Raw genomic sequence first — 18,798 nt, forward strand, 5'->3', positions numbered from 1 at the left:
AAGGTATCCTATAGAGATGATGGTATAATACAGAGATGATGGTATCCTATAGATATGATGGTATAATACAGAGATGATGGTATAATACAGAGATGATGGTATATTACTGAGATGATGGTATCCTATAGAGATGATGGTATGATACAGAGATAATTGTATCCCACAGAGATGATGGTATCCTACAGAGATGATGGTATAATACAGAGATCATTGTATCCCACAGAGATGATGGTATCCTACAGAGATGATGGTATCCTACAGAGATGATGGTATAATACAGAGATCATGGTATCCCACAGAGATGATGGTATCCTACAGAGATGATGGTATAATACAGAGATGATGGTATCCTATAGAGATGATGGTATAATACAGTGATTACAGTATAACATTGAGATGATGGTATCCTATAGACACGATGGTATAATACAGAGATGATGGTATAATACAGAGATGATGGTATCCTATAGAGATGATGGTATCATATAGAGATGATGTATAATACAGAGATGATTGTATCCTATAGTGATGATGGTATAATACAGAGATGATGGTATACAATAGAGATGATGGTATAATACAGAGATGATGGTATAATACTGAGATGATGGTATCCTATAGAGATGATGGTATAATACAGAGATAATGGTATCCCACAGAGAGGATGGTATCCTACAGAGATGATGGTATAATACAGAGATCCTGGTATCCCACAGAGATGATGGTATCCTACAGAGATGATGGTATCCTACAGAGATGATGGTATAATACAGAGATGATGGTATCCAATAGAGATGATGGTATAATACAGAGATGATGGTATAATACTGAGATGAAGGTATCCTATAGAGATGATGGTATCCTATAGAGATGATGGTATAATACAGAGATGATGGTATAATACAGAGATGATTTTATCCAATAGAGATGATGGTATCATATAGAGATGATGTATAATACAGAGATGATGGTATCCTATAGAGATGATGGTATAATACAGAGATGATGGTATCCAATAGAGATGATGGTATAATACAGAGATTATGGTATCCTATAGAGATGATGGTATAATACAGATATGATGGTATAATACAGAGATTATGGTATCCTACAGAGATGATGGTATAATACAGAGATGATGGTATAATACAGAGATGATGGTGTCCTGTAGAGATAATGGTATAATACAGAGATGATGGTATCCTATAGAGATGATGGTATCCTACAGAGATGATGGTATAAAACAGAGATAATGGTATCCCACAGAGATGATGGTATCCTACAGAGATGATGGTATAATACAGAGATGATGGTAAAATACAGAGATGATGGTGTAATACAGAGATAATGGTATCCCACAGAGATGATGGTATCCAACAGAGATGATGGTATAATACAGAGATGATGGTAAAATACAGAGATGATGGTATAATACAGAGATGATGGTATCCTGTAGAGATGATGGTAAAATACAGAGATGATTGTATCCTATAGAGATGATGGTATCCTACAGAGATGATGGTATAATACAGAGATTATGGTATTATGCTGAGATGATGGTATCCTATAGAGATGATGGTATAATACAGAGATGATGGTATAACACTGAGATGATGGTATCCTATTGAGACGATGGTATAATACAGACATGAAGGTATTCAATAGAGATGATGGTATAATACAGAGATGATGGTATAATACGGAGATGAAGGTATCCTATTGAGATGATGGTATCCTATAGAGATGATGGTATAATACAGAAATGATGGTATAATACAGAGATGATGGTATCCAATAGAGATGATGGTATAATACAGAGATGAAGGTATCCTATAGAGATGATGGTATCCTACAGAGATGGTGGTATAATACAGAGATGATGGTGTAATACAGAGATGATGGTATAATACAGAGATGATGGTATAATACAGAGATGATGGTATTATACAGAGATGATGGTATTATTCAGAGATGATGGTATAATACAGAGATGATGGTATAATACAGAGATGATAGTATAATACAGAGATGATGGTATAATACAGAGATGATGGTATAATACAGAGATGATGGTATCCTATAGAGATGATGGTATATTACTGAGTTGATGGTATCCTATAGAGATGATGGTATGATACAGAGATAATTGTATCCCACAGAGATAATGGTATCCCACAGAGATTATGGTATCCTACAGAGATGATGGTATAATACAGAGATGATTGAAAAATACAGAGATGATGGTATAATACAGAGATGCTGTTATCCTGTAGAGATGATGGTATAATACAGAGATGATGGTATCCTATAGAGATGATGGTATCCTACAGAGATGATGGTATAATACAGAGATGATGGTATAACACTGAGATGATGGTATCCAATAGACACGATGGTATAATACAGAGATGATGGTATCCTATAGAGATGATGGTATAATACAGTGATGATGGTATAACACTGAGATGATGGTATCCTATAGACACGATGGTATAAAACAGAGATGATGGTATCCAATAGAGATGATGGTATAATACAGTGATGATGGTATAACACTGAGATGATGGTATCCTATAGACACGATGGTATAAAACAGAGATGATGGTATCCAATAGAGATGATGGTATAATACAGAGATGATGGTATAATACAGAGATGAAGGTATCCTATAGAGATGATGGTATCCTATAGAGATGATGGTATCATATAGAGATGATGTATAATACAGAGATGATTGTATCCTATAGAGATGATGGTATAATAGAGAGATGATGGTATCCTATAGAGATGATGGTATAATACAGAGATGATGGTATATTACTGAGATGATGGTATCCTATAGAGATGATGGTATGATACAGAGATAATTGTATCCCACAGAGATGATGGTATCCTACAGAGATGATGGTATAATACAGAGATCATGGTATCCCACAGAGATGATGGTATCCTACAGAGATGATGGTATCCTACAGAGATGATGGTATAATACAGAGATCATGGTATCCCACAGAGATGATGGTATCCTACAGAGATGATGGTATCCTACAGAGATGATGGTATAATACAGAGATGATGGTATCCTATAGAGATGATGGTATAATACAGTGATTACAGTATAACATTGAGATGATGGTATCCTATAGACACGATGGTATAATACAGAGATGATGGTATCCAATAGAGATGATGGTATAATACAGAGATGATGGTATAATACTGAGATGATGGTAAAATACAGAGATGATGGTATAATACAGAGATGATGGTATCCTGTAGAGATGATGGTAAAATACAGAGATGATTGTATCCTATAGAGATGATGGTATCCTACAGAGATGATGGTATAATACAGAGATTATGGTATTATGCTGAGATGATGGTATCCTATAGAGATGATGGTATAATACAGAGATGATGGTATAACACTGAGATGATGGTATCCTATTGAGACGATGGTATAATACAGACATGAAGGTATTCAATAGAGATGATGGTATAATACAGAGATGATGGTATAATACGGAGATGAAGGTATCCTATTGAGATGATGGTATCCTATAGAGATGATGGTATAATACAGAAATGATGGTATAATACAGAGATGATGGTATCCAATAGAGATGATGGTATAATACAGAGATGAAGGTATCCTATAGAGATGATGGTATCCTACAGAGATGGTGGTATAATACAGAGATGATGGTGTAATACAGAGATGATGGTATAATACAGAGATGATGGTATAATACAGAGATGATGGTATTATACAGAGATGATGGTATTATTCAGAGATGATGGTATAATACAGAGATGATGGTATAATACAGAGATGATAGTATAATACAGAGATGATGGTATAATACAGAGATGATGGTATAATACAGAGATGATGGTATCCTATAGAGATGATGGTATATTACTGAGTTGATGGTATCCTATAGAGATGATGGTATGATACAGAGATAATTGTATCCCACAGAGATAATGGTATCCCACAGAGATTATGGTATCCTACAGAGATGATGGTATAATACAGAGATGATTGAAAAATACAGAGATGATGGTATAATACAGAGATGCTGTTATCCTGTAGAGATGATGGTATAATACAGAGATGATGGTATCCTATAGAGATGATGGTATCCTACAGAGATGATGGTATAATACAGAGATGATGGTATAACACTGAGATGATGGTATCCAATAGACACGATGGTATAATACAGAGATGATGGTATCCTATAGAGATGATGGTATAATACAGTGATGATGGTATAACACTGAGATGATGGTATCCTATAGACACGATGGTATAAAACAGAGATGATGGTATCCAATAGAGATGATGGTATAATACAGTGATGATGGTATAACACTGAGATGATTGTATCCTATAGACACGATGGTATAAAACAGAGATGATGGTATCCAATAGAGATGATGGTATAATACAGAGATGATGGTATAATACAGAGATGAAGGTATCCTATAGAGATGATGGTATCCTATAGAGATGATGGTATCATATAGAGATGATGTATAATACAGAGATGATTGTATCCTATAGAGATGATGGTATAATAGAGAGATGATGGTATCCTATAGAGATGATGGTATAATACAGAGATGATGGTATATTACTGAGATGATGGTATCCTATAGAGATGATGGTATGATACAGAGATAATTGTATCCCACAGAGATGATGGTATCCTACAGAGATGATGGTATAATACAGAGATCATGGTATCCCACAGAGATGATGGTATCCTACAGAGATGATGGTATCCTACAGAGATGATGGTATAATACAGAGATCATGGTATCCCACAGAGATGATGGTATCCTACAGAGATGATGGTATCCTACAGAGATGATGGTATAATACAGAGATGATGGTATCCTATAGAGATGATGGTATAATACAGTGATTACAGTATAACATTGAGATGATGGTATCCTATAGACACGATGGTATAATACAGAGATGATGGTATCCAATAGAGATGATGGTATAATACAGAGATGATGGTATAATACAGAGATGAAGGTATCCTATAGAGATGATGGTATCCTACAGAGATGGTGGTATAATACAGAGATGATGGTGTAATACAGAGATGATGGTATAATACAGAGATGATGGTATAATACAGAGATGATGGTATTATACAGAGATTATGGTAAAATACAGAGATGATGGTATAATACAGAGATGATGGTATAATACAGAGATGATAGTATCCTATACAGATGATGGTATAATACAGAGATGATGGTATAATACAGAGATGATGGTATCCTATAGAGATGATGGTATCATATAGAGATTATGTATAATACAGAGATGATTGTATCCTATAGAGATGATGGTATAATACAGAGATGATGGTATCCAATAGAGATGATGGTATAATACAGAGGTGATGGTATATTACTGAGATGATGGTATCCTATAGAGATGATGGTATGATACAGAGATAATGGTATCCCACAGAGATGATGGTATCCTACAGAGATGATGGTATAATACAGAGATCATGGTATCCCACAGAGATGATGGTATCCTACAGAGATGATGGTATCCTACAGAGATGATGGTATAATACAGAGATTATGGTATCCTATAGAGATGATGGTATAATACAGTGATGACGGTATAACATTTAGATGATGGTATCCTATAGACACGATGGTATAATACAGAGATGATGGTATCCTACAGAGATGGTGGTATAATACAGAGATGATGGTGTAATACAGAGATGATGGTATAATACAGAGATGATGGTATTATACAGAGATTATGGGAAAATACAGAGATGATGGTATAATACAGAGATGATAGTATCCTATACAGATGATGGTATAATACAGAGATGATGGTATCCTATAGAGATGATGATATTATATAGAGATGATGTATAATACAGAGATGATTGTATCCTATAGAGATGATGGTATAATACAGAGATGATGGTATCCAATAGAGATGAATGTAAAATACAGAGATGATGGTATATTACTGTGATGATGGTATCCTATAGAGGTGATGGTATGATACAGAGATAATGGTATCCCACAGAGATGATGGTATCCTACAGAGATGATGGTATAATACAGAGATCATGGTATCCCACAGAGATGATGGTATCCGACAGAGATGATGGTATCCTACAGAGATGATGGTATAATACAGAGATGATGGTATCCTATAGAGATGATGGTATAATACAGTGATGACGGTATAACATTGAGATGATGGTATCCTATAGACAGGATGGTATAATACAGAGATGATGGTATCCAATAGAGATGATGGTATAATACAGAGATGAAGGTATCCTATAGAGATGATGGTATCCTACAGAGATGGTGGTATAATACAGAGATGATGGTGTAATACAGAGATGATGGTATAATACAGAGATGATGGTATAATACAGAGATGATGGTATTATACAGAGATGATGGTATTATTCAGAGATGATGGTATAATACAGAGATGATGGTATAATACAGAGATGATAGTATAATACAGAGATGATGGTATAATACAGAGATGATGGTATAATACAGAGATGATGGTATCCTATAGAGATGATGGTATATTACTGAGTTGATGGTATCCTATAGAGATGATGGTATGATACAGAGATAATTGTATCCCACAGAGATGATGGTATCCTACAGAGATGATGGTATAATACAGAGATCATGGTATCCCACAGAGATGATGGTATCCTACAGAGATGATGGTATCCTACAGAGATGATGGTATAATACAGAGATGATGGTATCCTATAGAGATGATGGTATATTACTGAGTTGATGGTATCCTATAGAGATGATGGTATGATACAGAGATAATTGTATCCCACAGAGATGATGGTATCCTACAGAGATGATGGTATAATACAGAGATCATGGTATCCCACAGAGATGATGGTATCCTACAGAGATGATGGTATCCTACAGAGATGATGGTATGATACAGAGATAATTGTATCCCACAGAGATGATGGTATCCTACAGAGATGATGGTATAATACAGAGATCATGGTATCCCACAGAGATGATGGTATCCTACAGAGATGATGGTATCCTACAGAGATGATGGTATAATACAGAGATCATGGTATCCCACAGAGATGATGGTATCCTATAGACACGATGGTATAATACAAAGATGATGGTATAATACAGAGATGATGGTATCCTATAGAGATGATGGTATCATATAGAGATGATGTATAATACAGAGATGATTGTATCCTATAGAGATGATGGTATAATACAGAGATGATGGTATCCAATAGAGATGGTGGTATAATACAGAGATGATGGTATCCTATAGATATGATGGTATAATACAGAGATGATGGTATAATACAGAGATGATGGTATATTACTGAGATGATGGTATCCTATAGAGATGATGGTATGATACAGAGATAATGGTATCCCACAGAGATGATGGTATCCTACAGAGATGATGGTATAATACAGAGATCATGGTATCCCACAGAGATGATGGTATCCTACAGAGATGATGGTATCCTACAGAGATGATGGTATAATACAGAGATGATGGTATACAATAGAGATGATGGTATAATACAGAGATGATGGTATAATACTGAGATGATGGTATCCTATAGAGATGATGGTATAATACAGAGATAATGGTATCCCACAGAGATGATGGTATCCTACAGAGATGATGGTATAATACAGAGATCCTGGTATCCCACAGAGATGATGGTATCCTACAGAGATGATGGTATCCTACAGAGATGATGGTATAATACAGAGATGATGGTATCCAATAGAGATGATGGTATAATACAGAGATGATGGTATAATACTGAGATGAAGGTATCCTATAGAGATGATGGTATCCTATAGAGATGATGGTATAATACAGAGATGATGGTATAATACAGAGATGATGGTATCCAATAGAGGTGATGTATCATATAGAGATGATGTATAATACATAGATGATGGTATCCTATAGAGATGATGGTATAATACAGAGATGATGGTATCCAATAGAGATGATGGTATAATACAGAGATGATGGTATCCTATAGAGATGATGGTATAATACAGAGATGATGGTATAATACAGAGATGATGGTATCCTACAGAGATGATGGTATAATACAGAGATGATGGTATAATACAGAGATGATGGTGTCCTGTAGAGATGATGGTATAATACAGAGATGATGGTATCCTATAGAGATGATGGTATCCTACAGAGATGATGGTATAATACAGAGATAATGGTATCCCACAGAGATGATGGTATCCTACAGAGATGATGGTATAATACAGAGATGATGGTAAAATACAGACATGATGGTATAATACAGAGATGATGGTATCCTATAGAGATGATGGTGTAATACAGAGATAATGGTATCCCACAGAGATGATGGTATCCTACAGAGATGATGGTATAATACAGAGATGATGGTAAAATACAGAGATGATGGTATAATACAGAGATGATGGTATCCTGTAGAGATGATGGTAAAATACAGAGATGATTGTATCCTATAGAGATGATGGTATCCTACAGAGATGATGGTATAATACAGAGATTATGGTATTATGCAGAGATGATGGTATCCTATAGAGATGATGGTATAATACAGAGATGATGGTATAACACTGAGATGATGGAATCCTATTGAGACGATGGTATAATACAGACATGAAGGTATCCAATAGAGATGATGGTATAATACAGAGATGATGGTATAATACGGAGATGAAGGTATCCTATAGAGATGATGGTATCCTATAGAGATGATGGTATAATACAGAAATGATGGTATAATACAGAGATGATGGTATCCTATAGAGATGATGGTGTAATACAGAGATAATGGTATCCCACAGAGATTATGGTATCCTACAGAGATGATGGTATAATACAGAGATGATGGTATATTACTGAGATGATGGTGTCCTATAGACACGATGGTATAAAACAGAGATGATGGTATCCAATAGAGATGATGGTATAATACAGTGATGATGGTATAACACTGAGATGATGGTATCCTATAGACACGATGGTATAAAACAGAGATGATGGTATCCAATAGAGATGATGGTATAATACAGAGATGATGGTATAATACAGAGATGAAGGTATCCTATAGAGATGATGGTATCCTATAGAGATGATGGTATCATATAGAGATGATGTATAATACAGAGATGATTGTATCCTATAGAGATGATGGTATTATACAGAGATGATGGTATCCAATAGAGATGATGATATAATACAGAGATGATGGTATATTACTGAGATGATGGTATCCTATAGAGATGATGGTATGATACAGAGATAATTGTATCCCACAGAGATGATGGTATCCTACAGAGATGATGGTATAATACAGAGATCATGGTATCCCACAGAGATGATGGTATCCTACAGAGATGATGGTATCCTACAGAGATGATGGTATAATACAGAGATCATGGTATCCCACAGAGATGATGGTATCCTACAGAGATGATGGTATCCTACAGAGATGATGGTATAATACAGAGATGATGGTATCCTATAGAGATGATGGTATAATACAGTGATTACAGTATAACATTGAGATGATGGTATCCTATAGACACGATGGTATAATACAGAGATGATGGTATAACACTGAGATGATGGTATCCTATAGACACGATGGTATTAAACAGAGATGATGGTATCCAATAGAGATGATGGTATCATATAGAGATGATGTATAATACAGAGATGATGGTATCCTATAGAGATGATGGTATCCTACAGAGATGGTGGTATAATACAGAGATGTTGGTGTAATACAGAGATGATGGTATAATACAGAGATGAAGGTATCCTATAGAGATGATGGTATCCTACAGAGATGGTGGTATAATACAGAGATGATGGTGTAATACAGAGATGATGGTATAATACAGAGATGATGGTATAATACAGAGATGATGGTATAATACAGAGATGATGGTATATTACTGAGATGATGGTATCCTATAGAGATGATGGTATGATACAGAGATAATGGTATCCCACAGAGATGATGGTATCCTACAGAGATGATGGTATAATACAGAGATCATGGTATCCCACAGAGATGATGGTATCCTACAGAGATGATGGTATAATACAGAGATGATGGTATCCTATAGAGATGATGGTATAATACAGAGATGATGGTATAATACAGAGATGATGGTATCCTATAGAGATGATGGTATCATATAGAGATGATGTATAATACAGAGATGATTGTATCCTATAGTGATGATGGTATAATACAGAGATGATGGTATACAATAGAGATGATGGTATAATACAGAGATGATGGTATAATACTGAGATGATGGTATAATACAGAGATGATGGTATAATACAGAGATGATGGTATTATACAGAGATTATGGTAAAATACAGAGATGATGGTATAATACAGAGATGATGGTATAATACAGAGATGATAGTATCCTATACAGATGATGGTATAATACAGAGATGATGGTATAATACAGAGATGATGGTATCCTATAGAGATGATGGTATCATATAGAGATTATGTATAATACAGAGATGATTGTATCCTATAGAGATGATGGTATGATACAGAGATAATGGTATCCCACAGAGATGATGGTATAATACAGAGATCATGGTATCCCACAGAGATGATGGTATCCGACAGAGATGATGGTATCCTACAGAGATGATGGTATAATACAGAGATGATGGTATCCTATAGAGATGATGGTATAATACAGTGATGACGGTATAACATTGAGATGATGGTATCCTATAGACACGATGGTATAATACAGAGATGATGGTATCGAATAGAGATGATGGTATAATACAGAGATGAAGGTATCCTATAGAGATGATGGTATCCTACAGAGATGGTGGTATAATACAGAGATGACGGTGTAATACAGAGATGATGGTATAATACAGAGATGATGGTATAATACAGAGATGATGGTATTATACAGAGATGATGGTATTATTCAGAGATGATGGTATAATACAGAGATGATGGTATAATACAGAGATGATAGTATAATACAGAGATGATGGTATTATACAGAGATGATGGTATAATACAGAGATGATGGTATCCTATAGAGATGATGGTATATTACTGAGTTGATGGTCTCCTATAGAGATGATGGTATGATACAGAGATAATTGTATCCCACAGAGATGATGGTATCCTACAGAGATGATGGTATAATACAGAGATCATGGTATCCCACAGAGATGATGGTATCCTACAGAGATGATGGTATCCTACAGAGATGATGGTATAATACAGAGATGATGGTATCCTATAGAGATGATGGTATATTACTGAGTTGATGGTATCCTATAGAGATGATGGTATGATACAGAGATAATTGTATCCCACAGAGATGATGGTATCCTACAGAGATGATGGTATAATACAGAGATCATTGTATCCCACAGAGATGATGGTATCCTACAGAGATGATGGTATCCTACAGAGATGATGGTATAATACAGAGATCATGGTATCCCACAGAGATGATGGTATCCTACAGAGATGATGGTATAATACAGAGATGATGGTATCCTATAGAGATGATGGTATAATACAGTGATTACAGTATAACATTGAGATGATGGTATCCTATAGACACGATGGTATAATACAGAGATGATGGTATAATACAGAGATGATGGTATCCTATAGAGATGATGGTATCATATAGAGATGATGTATAATACAGAGATGATTGTATCCTATAGTGATGATGGTATAATACAGAGATGATGGTATACAATAGAGATGATGGTATAATACAGAGATGATGGTATAATACTGAGATGATTGTATCCTATAGAGATGATGGTATAATACAGAGATAATGGTATCCCACAGAGAGGATGGTATCCTACAGAGATGATGGTATAATACAGAGATCCTGGTATCCCACAGAGATGATGGTATCCTACAGAGATGATGGTATCCTACAGAGATGATGGTATAATACAGAGATGATGGTATCCAATAGAGATGATGGTATAATACAAAGATGATGGTATAATACTGAGATGAAGGTATCCTATAGAGATGATGGTATCCTATAGAGATGATGGTATAATACAGAGATGATGGTATAATACAGAGATGATTTTGTCCCATAGAGATGATGGTATCATATAGAGATGATGTATAATACAGAGATGATGGTATCCTATAGAGATGATGGTATAATACAGAGATGATGGTATCCAATAGAGATGATGGTATAATACAGAGATTATGGTATCCTATAGAGATGATGGTATAATACAGATATGATGGTATAATACAGAGATTATGGTATCCTACAGAGATGATGGTATAATACAGAGATGATGGTATAATACAGAGATGATGGTGTCCTGTAGAGATGATGGTATAATACAGAGATGATGGTATCCTATAGAGATGATGGTATCCTACAGAGATGATGGTATAAAACAGAGATAATGGTATCCCACAGAGATGATGGTATCCTACAGAGATGATGGTATAATACAGAGATGATGGTAAAATACAGAGATGATGGTGTAATACAGAGATAATGGTATCCCACAGAGATGATGGTATCCTACAGAGATGATGGTATAATACAGAGATGATGGTAAAATACAGAGATGATGGTATAATACAGAGATGATGGTATCCTGTAGAGATGATGGTAAAATACAGAGATGATTGTATCCTATAGAGATGATGGTATCCTACAGAGATGATGGTATAATACAGTGATTATGGTATTATGCTGAGATGATGGTATCCTATAGAGATGATGGTATAATACAGAGATGATGGTATAACACTGAGATGATGGTATCCTATTGAGACGATGGTATAATACAGACATGAAGGTATCCAATAGAGATGATGGTATAATACAGAGATGATGGTATAATACAGAGATGATGGTATCCTATAGAGATGATGGTATAATACAGAGATGATGGTATAATACAGAGATGATGGTATCCTATAGAGATGATGGTATCATATAGAGATGATGTATAATACAGAGATGATTGTATCCTATAGTGATGATGGTATAATACAGAGATGATGGTATACAATAGAGATGATGGTATAATACAGAGATGATGGTATAATACTGAGATGATGGTATAATACAGAGATGATGGTATAATACAGAGATGATGGTATTATACAGAGATTATGGTAAAATACAGAGATGATGGTATAATACAGAGATGATGGTATAATACAGAGATGATAGTATCCTATACAGATGATGGTATAATACAGAGATGATGGTATAATACAGAGATGATGGTATCCTATAGAGATGATGGTATCATATAGAGATTATGTATAATACAGAGATGATTGTATCCTATAGAGATGATGGTATGATACAGAGATAATGGTATCCCACAGAGATGATGGTATAATACAGAGATCATGGTATCCCACAGAGATGATGGTATCCGACAGAGATGATGGTATCCTACAGAGATGATGGTATAATACAGAGATGATGGTATCCTATAGAGATGATGGTATAATACAGTGATGACGGTATAACATTGAGATGATGGTATCCTATAGACACGATGGTATAATACAGAGATGATGGTATCGAATAGAGATGATGGTATAATACAGAGATGAAGGTATCCTATAGAGATGATGGTATCCTACAGAGATGGTGGTATAATACAGAGATGACGGTGTAATACAGAGATGATGGTATAATACAGAGATGATGGTATAATACAGAGATGATGGTATTATACAGAGATGATGGTATTATTCAGAGATGATGGTATAATACAGAGATGATGGTATAATACAGAGATGATAGTATAATACAGAGATGATGGTATTATACAGAGATGATGGTATAATACAGAGATGATGGTATCCTATAGAGATGATGGTATATTACTGAGTTGATGGTCTCCTATAGAGATGATGGTATGATACAGAGATAATTGTATCCCACAGAGATGATGGTATCCTACAGAGATGATGGTATAATACAGAGATCATGGTATCCCACAGAGATGATGGTATCCTACAGAGATGATGGTATCCTACAGAGATGATGGTATAATACAGAGATGATGGTATCCTATAGAGATGATGGTATATTACTGAGTTGATGGTATCCTATAGAGATGATGGTATGATACAGAGATAATTGTATCCCACAGAGATGATGGTATCCTACAGAGATGATGGTATAATACAGAGATCATTGTATCCCACAGAGATGATGGTATCCTACAGAGATGATGGTATCCTACAGAGATGATGGTATAATACAGAGATCATGGTATCCCACAGAGATGATGGTATCCTACAGAGATGATGGTATAATACAGAGATGATGGTATCCTATAGAGATGATGGTATAATACAGTGATTACAGTATAACATTGAGATGATGGTATCCTATAGACACGATGGTATAATACAGAGATGATGGTATAATACAGAGATGATGGTATCCTATAGAGATGATGGTATCATATAGAGATGATGTATAATACAGAGATGATTGTATCCTATAGTGATGATGGTATAATACAGAGATGATGGTATACAATAGAGATGATGGTATAATACAGAGATGATGGTATAATACTGAGATGATTGTATCCTATAGAGATGATGGTATAATACAGAGATAATGGTATCCCACAGAGAGGATGGTATCCTACAGAGATGATGGTATAATACAGAGATCCTGGTATCCCACAGAGATGATGGTATCCTACAGAGATGATGGTATCCTACAGAGATGATGGTATAATACAGAGATGATGGTATCCAATAGAGATGATGGTATAATACAGAGATGATGGTATAATACTGAGATGAAGGTATCCTATAGAGATGATGGTATCCTATAGAGATGATGGTATAATACAGAGATGATGGTATAATACAGAGATGATTTTGTCCCATAGAGATGATGGTATCATATAGAGATGATGTATAATACAGAGATGATGGTATCCTATAGAGATGATGGTATAATACAGAGATGATGGTATCCAATAGAGATGATGGTATAATACAGAGATTATGGTATCCTATAGAGATGATGGTATAATACAGATATGATGGTATAATACAGAGATTATGGTATCCTACAGAGATGATGGTATAATACAGAGATGATGGTATAATACAGAGATGATGGTGTCCTGTAGAGATGATGGTATAATACAGAGATGATGGTATCCTATAGAGATGATGGTATCCTACAGAGATGATGGTATAAAACAGAGATAATGGTATCCCACAGAGATGATGGTATCCTACAGAGATGATGGTATAATACAGAGATGATGGTAAAATACAGAGATGATGGTGTAATACAGAGATAATGGTATCCCACAGAGATGATGGTATCCTACAGAGATGATGGTATAATACAGAGATGATGGTAAAATACAGAGATGATGGTATAATACAGAGATGATGGTATCCTGTAGAGATGATGGTAAAATACAGAGATGATTGTATCCTATAGAGATGATGGTATCCTACAGAGATGATGGTATAATACAGTGATTATGGTATTATGCTGAGATGATGGTATCCTATAGAGATGATGGTATAATACAGAGATGATGGTATAACACTGAGATGATGGTATCCTATTGAGACGATGGTATAATACAGACATGAAGGTATCCAATAGAGATGATGGTATAATACAGAGATGATGGTATAATACGGAGATGAAGGTATCCTATAGAGATGATGGTATCCTATAGAGATGATGGTATAATACAGAAATGATGGTATAATACAGAGATGATGGTATCCTATAGAGATGATGGTGTAATACAGAGATAATGGTATCCCACAGAGATTATGGTATCCTACAGAGATGATGGTATAATACAGAGATGATTGAAAAATACAGAGATGATGGTATAATACAGAGATGCTGTTATCCTGTAGAGATGATGGTATAATACAGAGATGATGGTATCCTATAGAGATGATGGTATCCTACAGAGATGATGGTATAATACAGAGATGATGGTATAACACTGAGATGATGGTATCCAATAGACACGATGGTATAATACAGAGATGATGGTATCCTATAGAGATGATGGTATAATACAGTGATGATGGTATAACACTGAGATGATGGTATCCTATAGACACGATGGTATAAAACAGAGATGATGGTATCCAATAGAGATGATGGTATAATACAGAGATGATGGTATAATACAGAGATGAAGGTATCCTATAGAGATGATGGTATCCTATAGAGATGATGGTATCATTTAGAGATGATGTATAATACAGAGATGATTGTATCCTATAGAGATGATGGTATAATAGAGAGATGATGGTATCCTATAGAGATGATGGTATAATACAGAGATGATGGTATATTACTGAGATGATGGTATCCTGTAGAGATGATGGTAAAATACAGAGATGATTGTATCCTATAGAGATGATGGTATCCTACAGAGATGATGGTATAATACAGAGATTATGGTATTATGCTGAGATGATGGTATCCTATAGAGATGATGGTATAATACAGAGATGATGGTATAACACTGAGATGATGGTATCCTATTGAAACGATGGTATAATACAGACATGAAGGTATCCAATAGAGATGATGGTATAATACAGAGATGATGGTATAATACGGAGATGAAGGTATCCTATAGAGATGATGGTATCCTATAGAGATGATGGTATAATACAGAAATGATGGTATAATACAGAGATGATGGTATCCTATAGAGATGATGGTGTAATACAGAGATAATGGTATCCCACAGAGATTATGGTATCCTACAGAGATGATGGTATAATACAGAGATGATTGAAAAATACAGAGATGATGGTATAATACAGAGATGCTGTTATCCTGTAGAGATGATGGTATAATACAGAGATGATGGTATCCTATAGAGATGATGGTATCCTACAGAGATGATGGTATAATACAGAGATGATGGTATAACACTGAGATGATGGTATCCAATAGACACGATGGTATAATACAGAGATGATGGTATCCTATAGAGATGATGGTATAATACAGTGATGATGATATAACACTGAGATGATGGTATCCTATAGACACGATGGTATAAAACAGAGATGATGGTATCCAATAGAGATGATGGTATAATACAGTGATGATGGTATAACACTGAGATGATGGTATCCTATAGACACGATGGTATAAAACAGAGATGATGGTATCCAATAGAGATGATGGTATAATACAGAGATGATGGTATAATACAGAGATGAAGGTATCCTATAGAGATGATGGTATCCTATAGAGATGATGGTATCATTTAGAGATGATGTATAATACAGAGATGATTGTATCCTATAGAGATGATGGTATAATACAGAGATGATGGTATATTACTGAGATGATGGTATCCTATAGAGATGATGGTATTATACAGAGATAATTGTATCCCACAGAGATGATGGTATCCTACAGAGATGATGGTATAATACAGAGATCATGGTATCCCACAGAGATGATGGTATCCTACAGAGATGATGGTATCCTACAGAGATGATGGTATAATACAGAGATCATGGTATCCCACAGAGATGATGGTATCCTACAGAGATGATGGTATCCTACAGAGATGATGGTATAATACAGAGATGATGGTATCCTATAGAGATGATGGTATAATACAGTGATTACAGTATAACATTGAGATGATGGTATCCTATAGACACGATGGTATAATACAGAGATGATGGTATCCAATAGAGATGATGGTATAATACAGAGATGATGGTATAATACAGAGATGAAGGTATCCTATAGAGATGATGGTATCCTACAGAGATGGTGGTATAATACAGAGATGATGGTGTAATACAGAGATGATGGTATAATACAGAGATGATGGTATAATACAGAGATGATGGTATTATACAGAGATTATGGTAAAATACAGAGATGATGGTATAATACAGAGATGATGGTATAATACAGAGATGATAGTATCCTATACAGATGATGGTATAATACAGAGATGATGGTATAATACAGAGATGATGGTATCCTATAGAGATGATGGTATCATATAGAGATTATGTATAATACAGAGATGATTGTATCCTATAGAGATGATGGTATAATACAGAGATGATGGTATCCAATAGAGATGATGGTATAATACAGAGATGATGGTATATTACTGAGATGATGGTATCCTATAGAGATGATGGTATGATACAGAGATAATGGTATCCCACAGAGATGATGGTATCCTACAGAGATGATGGTATAATACAGAGATCATGGTATCCCACAGAGATGATGGTATCCTACAGAGATGATGGTATCCTACAGAGATGATGGTATAATACAGAGATTATGGTATCCTATAGAGATGATGGTATAATACAGTGATGACGGTATAACATTGAGATGATGGTATCCTATAGACACGATGGTATAATACAGAGATGATGGTATCCTACAGAGATGGTGGTATAATACAGAGATGATGGTGTAATACAGAGATGATGGTATAATACAGAGATGATGGTATTATACAGAGATTATGGGAAAATACAGAGATGATGGTATAATACAGAGATGATAGTATCCTATACAGATGATGGTATAATACAGAGATGATGGTATCCTATAGAGATGATGATATTATATAGAGATGATGTATAATACAGAGATGATTGTATCCTA

This window comes from Salmo salar, chromosome 19 (assembly GCF_965601325.2).
Source record: "Salmo salar chromosome 19, fSalSal1, whole genome shotgun sequence".
NCBI lineage: Eukaryota > Metazoa > Chordata > Actinopteri > Salmoniformes > Salmonidae > Salmo > Salmo salar.